The sequence below is a fragment of the Calliopsis andreniformis genome, unplaced genomic scaffold (genome assembly GCF_051401765.1).
Source record: "Calliopsis andreniformis isolate RMS-2024a unplaced genomic scaffold, iyCalAndr_principal scaffold0008, whole genome shotgun sequence".
Taxonomy (NCBI): domain Eukaryota; kingdom Metazoa; phylum Arthropoda; class Insecta; order Hymenoptera; family Andrenidae; genus Calliopsis; species Calliopsis andreniformis.
Window position 1 is genome coordinate 6417177 of NW_027480426.1, and position 11778 is coordinate 6428954.

Consider the following 11778-nt stretch of genomic DNA (forward strand, 5'->3'; position numbering starts at 1 on the left):
GGCAACCTAGGCTTCACCCTAGGGCGTTTTTCCATCAGATCGAATAGTTAGGTCCTTAGAAGTCAACGCCAGAAGCATTAAATACAAAATAAATAGAACAGTTTTTCCACTGTATAAAACGAATAATTGCTGCCAGTGTAAAAGTTATGGTCATTTCTACGTTCCGGGCAACCTAGGCTGCACTCTAGGGCGTTGCTCCACCATATCGAATAGTTAGGGCCTTAGAAGTCAACGCCCGAAGCATAAAATACAAAGTAAATAGAACAGTTTTTGCATCGTATAAAACGAATAATCGCAACCAGTATGAAAGTTATGGTCATTTCTACTTTCTGGGCAACCTACGCTTCACCATAGGACGTTGCACCACCAGATCGAATAGTTAGGGCCTTAGAAATCAACGCCAGAAGCATAAAATACAATAAAGATGCAACAGTCTTCCCATCGTAAAGCAGGAATAATTGCAACCAGTGTGAAGGTAATGGTCTTTTCTACGTTCCGGGCAACCTAGGCTTCACTCTAGGGCGGTGCTCCACCAGATCAAATAGTTAGGGCCTAAGAAGTCAACGCCACAAGCATAAAATACAACATAAATACAACAGATTTTCCATCGTATATAATGTATATTTGCAAACAGTGTGAAAGTAATGGTGATTTCTACGTACAGGGCAACTTAGGCTCCGCTCTCGGGCGTTGCTCCACCAAACCGAATAGGTAGGGCCTTAGAAGTCAACGCCAGAAGCATAAAATACAATAAAGATGCAAAAGTTTTTCCACCGTATAACAGGAATAACTGCAAACAGTGTGAAGGTAATGGTCATTTCCATGTTCCGGGCTACCTTAGTCTTCACTCTAGGGCGTTGTTGAACCAGATCGAACAGTTAGGGCCTAAGAAGTCAACGCCAGAAGCATAAAATACAATATAAATATAACAGTTTTTCCATCGTATAAAACGAATGATAGCAACCAGTGTGAAAGTTATGGTCATTTCTACGTTCCGGGCAACCTAGGCTTCACTCTAGGGTGTTATGCCACCAGATCGAATAGTTAGGTCCTTAGAAGTCAACTCCCGAAGCATAAAATACAAAATAAATAAAACAGTTTTTCCATCGTATAAAACGAATAATTACAACCAGTATAAAAGTTATCGTCATTTCTACTTTCCGGGCAACATAGGCTTCACCCTTGGGCGTTGCACCAACAGATCGAATAGTTAGGTCCTTAGAAGTCAACGCCAGAAGCATTAAATACAAAATAAATAGAACAGTTTTTCCACTGTATAAAACGAATAATTGCTGCCAGTGTAAAAGTTATGGTCATTTCTACGTTCCGGGCAACCTAGGCTGCACTCTAGGGCGTTGCTCCACCATATCGAATAGTTAGGGCCTTAGAAGTCAACGCCCGAAGCATAAAATACAAAGTAAATAAAACAGTTTTTCCATCGTATAAAACGAATAATTGCAACCAGTGTGGAAGTTATGGTCATTTCTACGTTCCGGGCAACCTAAGCTTCACTCTAGGGCGCTGCTCGACCAGATCGAATAGCTAGGGCCTTAGAAGTCAACGCCTGAAGTATAAAATACAATAAAGATGCAAAAGATTTTCCATCGTATAACAGGAATAACTGCAAACAGTGTGAAAGTACTGGTCATTTCTACGTTCCGGGTAACCTAGGTATTACTTTAGGGCGTTGCTCCACCAGATCGAGTAGCTAATGACTTAGAATTCAACGCCATAAGAATAAAATACAATATAAATATAACAGTTTTTCCACTGTATCAAACGAATAATAACAACCTGTGTGAAAGTTATTGTCATTTCAACGTTCCGGGCAATCTAGGCTTCACTCTAGGGCGTTGCTCCACCAGGTCAATCAGTTAGGGCCTTAGAAGTCAACGCCCGAAGCATAAAATGCAAAATAATTAGAACTGTTTTTCCATTGCATAAAACGAATAATTGCTACCAGTGTAAAAGTTATGGTCATTTCTACGTTCCGGGCAACCTAGGCTTCACCCTAGGGCGTTTTTCCATCAGATCGAATAGTTAGGTCCTTAGAAGTCAACGCCAGAAGCATTGAATACAAAATAAATAGAACAGTTTTTCCACTGTATAAAACGAATAATTGCTGCCAGTGTAAAAGTTATGGTCATTTCTACGTTCCGGGCAACCTAGGCTGCACTCTAGGGCGTTGCTCCACCATATCGAATAGTTAGGGCCTTAGAAGTCAACGCCCGAAGCATAAAATACAAAGTAAATAGAACAGTTTTTGCATCGTATAAAACGAATAATCGCAACCAGTATGAAAGTTATGGTCATTTCTACTTTCTGGGCAACCTAGGCTTCACCATAGGACGTTGCACCACCAGATCGAATAGTTAGGGCCTTAGAAATCAACGCCAGAAGCATAAAATACAATAAAGATGCAACAGTCTTCCCATCGTAAAGCAGGAATAATTGCAACCAGTGTGAAGGTAATGGTCTTTTCTACGTTCCGGGCAACCTAGGCTTCACTCTAGGGCGGTGCTCCACCAGATCAAATAGTTAGGGCCTAAGAAGTCAACGCCACAAGCATAAAATACAACATAAATACAACAGATTTTCCAACGTATATAATGTATATTTGCAAACAGTGTGAAAGTAATGGTGATTTCTACGTACAGGGCAACTTAGGCTCCGCTCTCGGGCGTTGCTCCACCAAACCGAATAGGTAGGGCCTTAGAAGTCAACGCCAGAAGCATAAAATACAATAAAGATGCAAAAGTTTTTCCACCGTATAACAGGAATAACTGCAAACAGTGTGAAGGTAATGGTCATTTCCATGTTCCGGGCTACCTTAGTCTTCACTCTAGGGCGTTGTTGAACCAGATCGAACAGTTAGGGCCTAAGAAGTCAACGCCAGAAGCATAAAATACAATATAAATATAACAGTTTTTCCATCGTATAAAACGAATAATTGCTACCGGTGTGAAAGTTATGGTCATTTCGCCGTTCCGGGCAACCTAGGCATCACTCTAGGGCGTTCCTCCACCAGGTCGAATAGTTAGGGCCTTAGAAGTCAACGCCAGAAGCATAAAATACAGAATAAATAAAACAGTTTTTCCATCGTATAAAACGAATAATTGCAACCAGTGTGGAAGTTATGGTCATTTCTACGTTCCGGGCAACCTAGGCTTCACTCTAGGGCGCTGCTCGACCAGATCGAATAGCTAGGGCCTTAGAAATCAACGCCTGAAGTATAAAATACAATAAAGATGCAAAAGATTTTCCATCGTATAACAGGAATAACTGCAAACAGTGTGAAAGTACTGGTCATTTCTACGTTCCGGGTAACCTAGGTATTACTTTAGGGCGTTGCTCCACCAGATCGAGTAGCTAATGACTTAGAATTCAACGCCATAAGAATAAAATACAATATAAATATAACAGTTTTTCCATTGTATCAAACGAATAATAACAACCTGTGTGAAAGTTATTGTCATTTCAACGTTCCGGGCAATCTAGGCTTCACTCTAGGGCGTTGCTCCACCAGTTCAATCAGTTAGGGCCTTAGAAGTCAACGCCCGAAGCATAAAATGCAAAATAATTAGAACTGTTTTTCCATTGCATAAAACGAATAATTGCTACCAGTGTAAAAGTTATGGTCATTTCTACGTTCCGGGCAACCTAGGCTTCACCCTAGGGCGTTTTTCCATCAGATCGAATAGTTAGGTCCTGAGAAGTCAACGCCAGAAGCATTAAATACAAAATAAATAGAACAGTTTTTCCACTGTATAAAACGAATAATTGCTGCCAGTGTAAAAGTTATGGTCATTTCTACGTTCCGGGCAACCTAGGCTGCACTCTAGGGCGTTGCTCCACCATATCGAATAGTTAGGGCCTTAGAAGTCAACGCCCGAAGCATAAAATACAAAGTAAATAGAACAGTTTTTGCATCGTATAAAACGAATAATCGCAACCAGTATGAAAGTTATGGTCATTTCTACTTTCTGGGCAACCTAGGCTTCACCATAGGACGTTGCACCACCAGATCGAATAGTTAGGGCCTTAGAAATCAACGCCAGAAGCATAAAATACAATAAAGATGCAACAGTCTTCCCATCGTAAAGCAGGAATAATTGCAACCAGTGTGAAGGTAATGGTCTTTTCTACGTTCCGGGCAACCTAGGCTTCACTCTAGGGCGGTGCTCCACCAGATCAAATAGTTAGGGCCTAAGAAGTCAACGCCACAAGCATAAAATACAACATAAATACAACAGATTTTCCATCGTATATAATGTATATTTGCAAACAGTGTGAAAGTAATGGTGATTTCTACGTACAGGGCAACTTAGGCTCCGCTCTCGGGCGTTGCTCCACCAAACCGAATAGGTAGGGCCTTAGAAGTCAACGCCAGAAGCATAAAATACAATAAAGATGCAAAAGTTTTTCCACCGTATAACAGGAATAACTGCAAACAGTGTGAAGGTAATGGTCATTTCCATGTTCCGGGCTACCTTAGTCTTCACTCTAGGGCGTTGTTGAACCAGATCGAACAGTTAGGGCCTAAGAAGTCAACGCCAGAAGCATAAAATACAATATAAATATAACAGTTTTTCCATCGTATAAAACGAATAATTGCTACCGGTGTGAAAGTTATGGTCATTTCGCCGTTCCGGGCAACCTAGGCATCACTCTAGGGCGTTCCTCCACCAGGTCGAATAGTTAGGGCCTTAGAAGTCAACGCCAGAAGCATAAAATACAGAATAAATAAAACAGTTTTTCCATCGTATAAAACGAATAATTGCAACCAGTGTGGAAGTTATGGTCATTTCTACGTTCCGGGCAACCTAGGCTTCACTCTAGGGCGCTGCTCGACCAGATCGAATAGCTAGGGCCTTAGAAATCAACGCCTGAAGTATAAAATACAATAAAGATGCAAAAGATTTTCCATCGTATAACAGGAATAACTGCAAACAGTGTGAAAGTACTGGTCATTTCTACGTTCAGGGTAACCTAGGTATTACTTTAGGGCGTTGCTCCACCAGATCGAGTAGCTAATGACTTAGAATTCAACGCCATAAGAATAAAATACAATATAAATATAACAGTTTTTCCATTGTATCAAACGAATAATAACAACCTGTGTGAAAGTTATTGTCATTTCAACGTTCCGGGCAATCTAGGCTTCACTCTAGGGCGTTGCTCCACCAGGTCAATCAGTTAGGGCCTTAGAAGTCAACGCCCGAAGCATAAAATGCAAAATAATTAGAACTGTTTTTCCATTGCATAAAACGAATAATTGCTACCAGTGTAAAAGTTATGGTCATTTCTACGTTCCGGGCAACCTAGGCTTCACCCTAGGGCGTTTTTCCATCAGATCGAATAGTTAGGTCCTGAGAAGTCAACGCCAGAAGCATTAAATACAAAATAAATAGAACAGTTTTTCCACTGTATAAAACGAATAATTGCTGCCAGTGTAAAAGTTATGGTCATTTCTACGTTCCGGGCAACCTAGGCTGCACTCTAGGGCGTTGCTCCACCATATCGAATGGTTAGGGCCTTAGAAGTCAACGCCCGAAGCATAAAATACAAAGTAAATAGAACAGTTTTTGCATCGTATAAAACGAATAATCGCAACCAGTATGAAAGTTATGGTCATTTCTACTTTCTGGGCAACCTAGGCTTCACCATAGGACGTTGCACCACCAGATCGAATAGTTAGGGCCTTAGAAATCAACGCCAGAAGCATAAAATACAATAAAGATGCAACAGTCTTCCCATCGTAAAGCAGGAATAATTGCAACCAGTGTGAAGGTAATGGTCTTTTCTACGTTCCGGGCAACCTAGGCTTCACTCTAGGGCGGTGCTCCACCAGATCAAATAGTTAGGGCCTAAGAAGTCAACGCCACAAGCATAAAATACAACATAAATACAACAGATTTTCCATCGTATATAATGTATATTTGCAAACAGTGTGAAAGTAATGGTGATTTCTACGTACAGGGCAACTTAGGCTCCGCTCTCGGGCGTTGCTGCACCAAACCGAATAGGTAGGGCCTTAGAAGTCAACGCCAGAAGCATAAAATACAATAAAGATGCAAAAGTTTTTCCACCGTATAACAGGAATAACTGCAAACAGTGTGAAGGTAATGGTCATTTCCATGTTCCGGGCTACCTAGTCTTCACTCTAGGGCGTTGTTGAACCAGATCGAACAGTTAGGGCCTAAGAAGTCAACGCCAGAAGCATAAAATACAATATAAATATAACAGTTTTTCCATCGTATAAAACGAATGATAGCAACCAGTGTGAAAGTTATGGTCATTTCTACGTTCCGAGCAACCTAGGCTTCACTCTAGGGTGTTATGCCACCAGATCGAATAGTTAGGTCCTTAGAAGTCAACTCCCGAAGCATAAATTACAAAATAAATAAAACAGTTTTTCCATCGTATAAAACGAATAATTACAACCAGTATAAAAGTTAACGTCATTTCTACTTTCCGGGCAACATAGGCTTTACACTTGGGCGTTGCACCAACAGATTGGATAGTTAGGTCCTTAGAAGTCAACGCCCGAAGCATAAAATACAAAATAGATAGAACAGTTTTTCCATCGTATAAAACGAATAATTGCTACCGGTGTGAAAGTTATGGTCACTTCGCCGTTCCGGGCAACCTAGGCATCACTCTAGGGCGTTACTCCACCAGGTCGAATAGTTAGGGCCTTAGAAGTCAACGCCAGAAGCATAAAATACAGAATAAATAAAACAGTTTTTCCATCGTATAAAACGAATAATTGCAACCAGTGTGGAAGTTATGGTCATTTCTACGTTCCGGGCAACCTAGGCTTCACTCTAGGGCGCAGCTCGACCAGATCGAATAGCTAGGGCCTTAGAAGTCAACGCCTGAAGTATAAAATACAATAAAGATGCAAAAGATTTTCCATCGTATAACAGGAATAACTGCAAACAGTGTGAAAGTACTGGTCATTTCTACGTTCCGGGTAACCTAGGTATTACTTTAGGGCGTTGCTCCACCAGATCGAGTAGCTAATGACTTAGAATTCAACGCCATAAGAATAAAATACAATATAGATGTAACAGTTTTTCCATTGTATCAAACGAATAATAACAACCTGTGTGAAAGTTATTGTCATTTCAACGTTCCGGGCAATCTAGGCTTCACTCTAGGGCGTTGCTCCACCAGGTCAATCAGTTAGGGCCTTAGAAGTCAACGCCCGAAGCATAAAATGCAAAATAATTAGAACTGTTTTTCCATTGCATAAAACGAATAATTGCTACCAGTGTAAAAGTTATGGTCATTTCTACGTTCCGGGCAACCTAGGCTTCACGCTAGGGCGTTTTTCCATCAGATCGAATAGTTAGGTCCTTAGAAGTCAACGCCAGAAGCATTAAATACAAAATAAATAGAACAGTTTTTCCATTGTATCAAACGAATAATTGCTACCAGTGTAAAAGTTATGGTCATTTCTACGTTCCGGGCAACCTAGGCTGCACTCTAGGGCGTTGCTCCACAATATCGAATAGTTAGGGCCTTAGAAGTCAACGCCCGAAGCATAAAATACAAAGTAAATAGAACAGTTTTTGCATCGTATAAAACGAATAATCGCAACCAGTATGAAAGTTATGGTCATTTCTACTTTCTGGGCAACCTAGGCTTCACCCTAGGGCGTTGCACCACCGGATCGAATAGTTAGGGCCTTAGAAATCAAAGCCAGAAACATAAAATACAATAAAGATGCAACAGTCTTTCCATCGTAAAACAGGAATAATTGCAACCAGTGTGAATGTAATGGTCTTTTCTACGTTCCGAGCAACCTAGGCTTCACTCTAGGGCGGTGCTCCACCAGATCAAATAGTTAGGGCCTTAGAAGTCAACGCCAGAAGCATAAAATACAACATAAATGCAACAGATTTTCCATCGTATATAATGTATATTTGCAAACAGTGTGAAAGTAATGGTGATTTCTACGTACCGGGCAACTTAGGCTCCGCTCTCGGGCGTTGCTCCACCAAACCGAATAGGTAGGGCCCTAGAAGTCAACGCCAGAAGCATAAATTACAATAAAGATGCAAAAGTTTTTCCACCGTATAACAGGAATAACTGCAAACAATGTGAAAGTAATGGTCATTTCCATGTTCCGGGCAACCTAGTCTTCACTCTAGGGCGTTGTTGAACCTGATCGAACAGTTAGGGCCTAAGAAGTCAACGCCAGAAGCATAAAATGCAATATAAATATAACAGTTTTTCCATCGTATAAAACGAATGATAGCAACCAGTGTGAAAGTTATGGTCATTTCTACGTTCCGGGCAGCCTAGGCTTCACTCTAGGGCGTTGTTCCACCAGATCGAATAGTTAGACCCTAAGAAGTCAACGCCAGAAGCATAAAATGCAATAAAAGTACAACAGTTTTTCCATCGTATAACAGGAATGATTCCAACCAGTTTGAAAATGATGGTCATTTCTACGTTCCGGGCAACCTAGGTTTCACTCTAGGGCGTCGCTCCAATAGATCGAATGGCTAGGGACTTAGAATTCAACGCCAGAAGGATAAAATACAATATATGTACAACAGTGTTTTCATCGTATAAAATGAATAATTGCAAACATTGTGAAAGTTATGGTCATTTCTACTTTCCGGGCATCCTAGGCTTCCCTCTAGGGCGTTGCCCCACCACACTGAATAGTTAGGGCCTTAGAAGTCAACGCCCGAAGCATAAAATGCAATAAAAAGACAACAGTTTTTCGATCGTATAACAGGAATAATTCCAACCAGTTTGAAAGTAAAGGTCATTTCTACGTTCCGGGCAACCTAGGCTCCACTCTAGGGCGTTGCACCACCAAATCGAATAGCTAGGGCCTAAGAAGACAACGCCAGAAGCATAAAACACTATATAAATACAACAGTTTTTCCATCATATAAAACGAATGATATCAACCAGTGTGAAAGTTATGGTCATTTCTACGTTCCGGGCAACATAGGCTTCACTCTAGGGCGTCGCGCCACCAGATCGAATAGTTAGGGCCTTAGAAGTCAACGCCCGAAGCATAAAATACAAAATACATAAAACAGCTTTTCCATCGTATAAAACTAATAATTGCAACCAGTATGAAAGTTAACGTCATTTCTACTTTCCGGGCAACATAGGCTTCACCCTTCGGCGTTGCACCAACAGATTGAATAGTTAGGGCCTTAGCAATCAACGCCCGAAGCATAAAATACAAAATAAATAGAACAGTTTTTCCATCGTATAAAAAGAATAATTGCTACCGGTATGAAAGTTATGGTCATTTCTCCGTTCCGGGCAACCTAGGCTTCACTCTAGGGCGTTGCTCCACCGGATCGAATGGTTAGGGCCTTAGAAGTCAACGCCAGAAGCATAAAATACAAAATAAATAAAACAGTTTTTCCATCGCATAAAACGAATAATTGCTACCAGTGTGAAAGTTATGGTCATTTCTACGTTACGCGCAACCTAGGCTTCACTCTAGGGCGTTGCCCCACCAGATCGAATAGTTAGGGCCTTAGAAGTCAATGCCCGAAGCATAAAACACAAAATAAATAAAACAGCTTTTCCATCGCATAAAACGAATAATTGCAACCAGTATGAAAGTTAACGTCATTTCTACCTTCCGGGCAACATAGGCTTCACCTTGGGCGTTGCACCAACAGATTTAATAGTTAGGGCCTTAGAAGTCAACGCCCGAAGCATGAAATACAAAATAAATAGAACAGTTTTTCCATCGTATAAAACGAATAATTGCAACCAGTGTGAAGGTAATGGTCATTTCTACGTTCCGGGGAACTTAGGTGTCACCCTAGGGCGTTGCTCCACCACATCTAATAGCAACGGCCTTAGAAGTCAACCCCAGATGAATAAAATACATAAAAGATGCCACAGCTTTTCCATCGTATAAAACTAATAATTGCAACCAGTGTGAAAGTTATGGTCATTTCTACGTTCCGGGCAACATAGGCTTCACTCTAGGGCGTTGCGCCACCAGATCGAATAGTTAGGGCCTTAGATGTCAACGCCAGAAGCATAAAATACGATATAAATACAACAGTTTTTCCATCGTATAAAACGAATAATTGCTACCAGTGTGAAAGTTATGGTCATTTCTACGTTCCGCGCAACCTAGGCTTCACCCAAGGGCGTTGTTCCACCAGATGGAATAGTTAGGGCATAAGAAGTCAACGCCAGAAGCATAAAATACGATATAAATACAACAGTTTTTCCATCGTATAAAACGAATGATAGTAACCAGTGTGAAAGTTATGGTCATTTCTACGTTCCGGGCAACCTAGGCTTCACTCTAGGGCGTTGCACCAACAGATTGAATAGTTAGGGCCTTAGAAGTCAACGCACGAAGCATAAAATACAAAATAAATAGAACAGCTTTTCCATCGTATAAAACGAATAATTGCTACCGGTGTGAAAGTTATGGTCATTTCTCCGTTCCGGGCAACCCAGGCTTCACTCTAGGGCGTTGCTCCACCAGATCGAATAGTTAGGGCCTTAGAAGTCAACGCCAGAAGCATAAAATACAGAATAAATACAACAGCTTTTCCATCGTATAAAACGAATAATTGCAACCAGTGTGGAAGTTATGGTCATGTCTACGTTCCGGGCAACCTAGGCTTCACTCTAGGGCGTTGTTCCACCAGATGGAATAGCTACGGCCTAAGAAGTCAACGCCAGAAGCATAAAACACTATATAAATACAACAGTCTTTCCATCATATAAAACGAATGATAGCAGCCAGTGTGAAGGTAATGGTCATTTCTACGTTCCAGGCAACTTAGGCGTCACCCTAGGGCGTTGCTCCAACACATCTAATAGCAACGGCCTTAGAAGTCAGCCCCAGATGAATAAAATACATAAAAGATGCCACAGCTTTTCCATCGTATAAAACGAATAATTGCAACCAGTGTGAAAGTTATGGTCATTTCTACGTTCCGGGCAACATAGGCTTCACTCTAGGGCGTTGCGCCACCAGATCGAATAGTTAGGGCCTTAGATGTCAACGCCAGAAGCATAAAATACGATATAAATACAACAGTTTTTCCATCGTATAAAACGAATAATTGCTACCAGTGTGAAAGGTATGGTCATTTCTGCGTTCCGCGCAACCTAGGCTTCACCCAAGGGCGCTGTTCCACCAGATGGAATAGTTAGGGCATAAGAAGTCAACGCCAGAAGCATAAAATACGATATAAATACAACAGTTTTTCCATCGTATAAAACGAATGATAGTAACCAGTGTGAAAGTTATGGTCATTTCTACGTTCCGGGCAACCTAGGCTTCACTCTAGGGCGTTCCACCAACAGATTGAATAGTTAGGGCCTTAGAAGTCAACGCACGAAGCATAAAATACAAAATAAATAGAACAGCTTTTCCATCGTATAAAACGAATAATTGCTACCGGTGTGAAAGTTATGGTCATTTCTCCGTTCCGGGCAACCCAGGCTTCACTCTAGGGCGTTGCTCCACCAGATCGAATAGTTAGGGCCTTAGAAGTCAACGCCAGAAGCATAAAATACAGAATAAATAAAACAGCTTTTCCATCGTATAAAACGAATAATTGCAACCAGTGTGGATGTTATGGTCATTTCTACGTTCCGGGCAACCTAGGCTTCACTCTAGGGCGTTGTTCCACCAGATGGAATAGCTAGGGCCTAAGAAGACAACGCCAGAAGCATAAAACACTATATAAATACAACAGTTTTTCCATCATATAAAACGAATGATATCAACCAGTGTGAAAGTTATGGTCATTT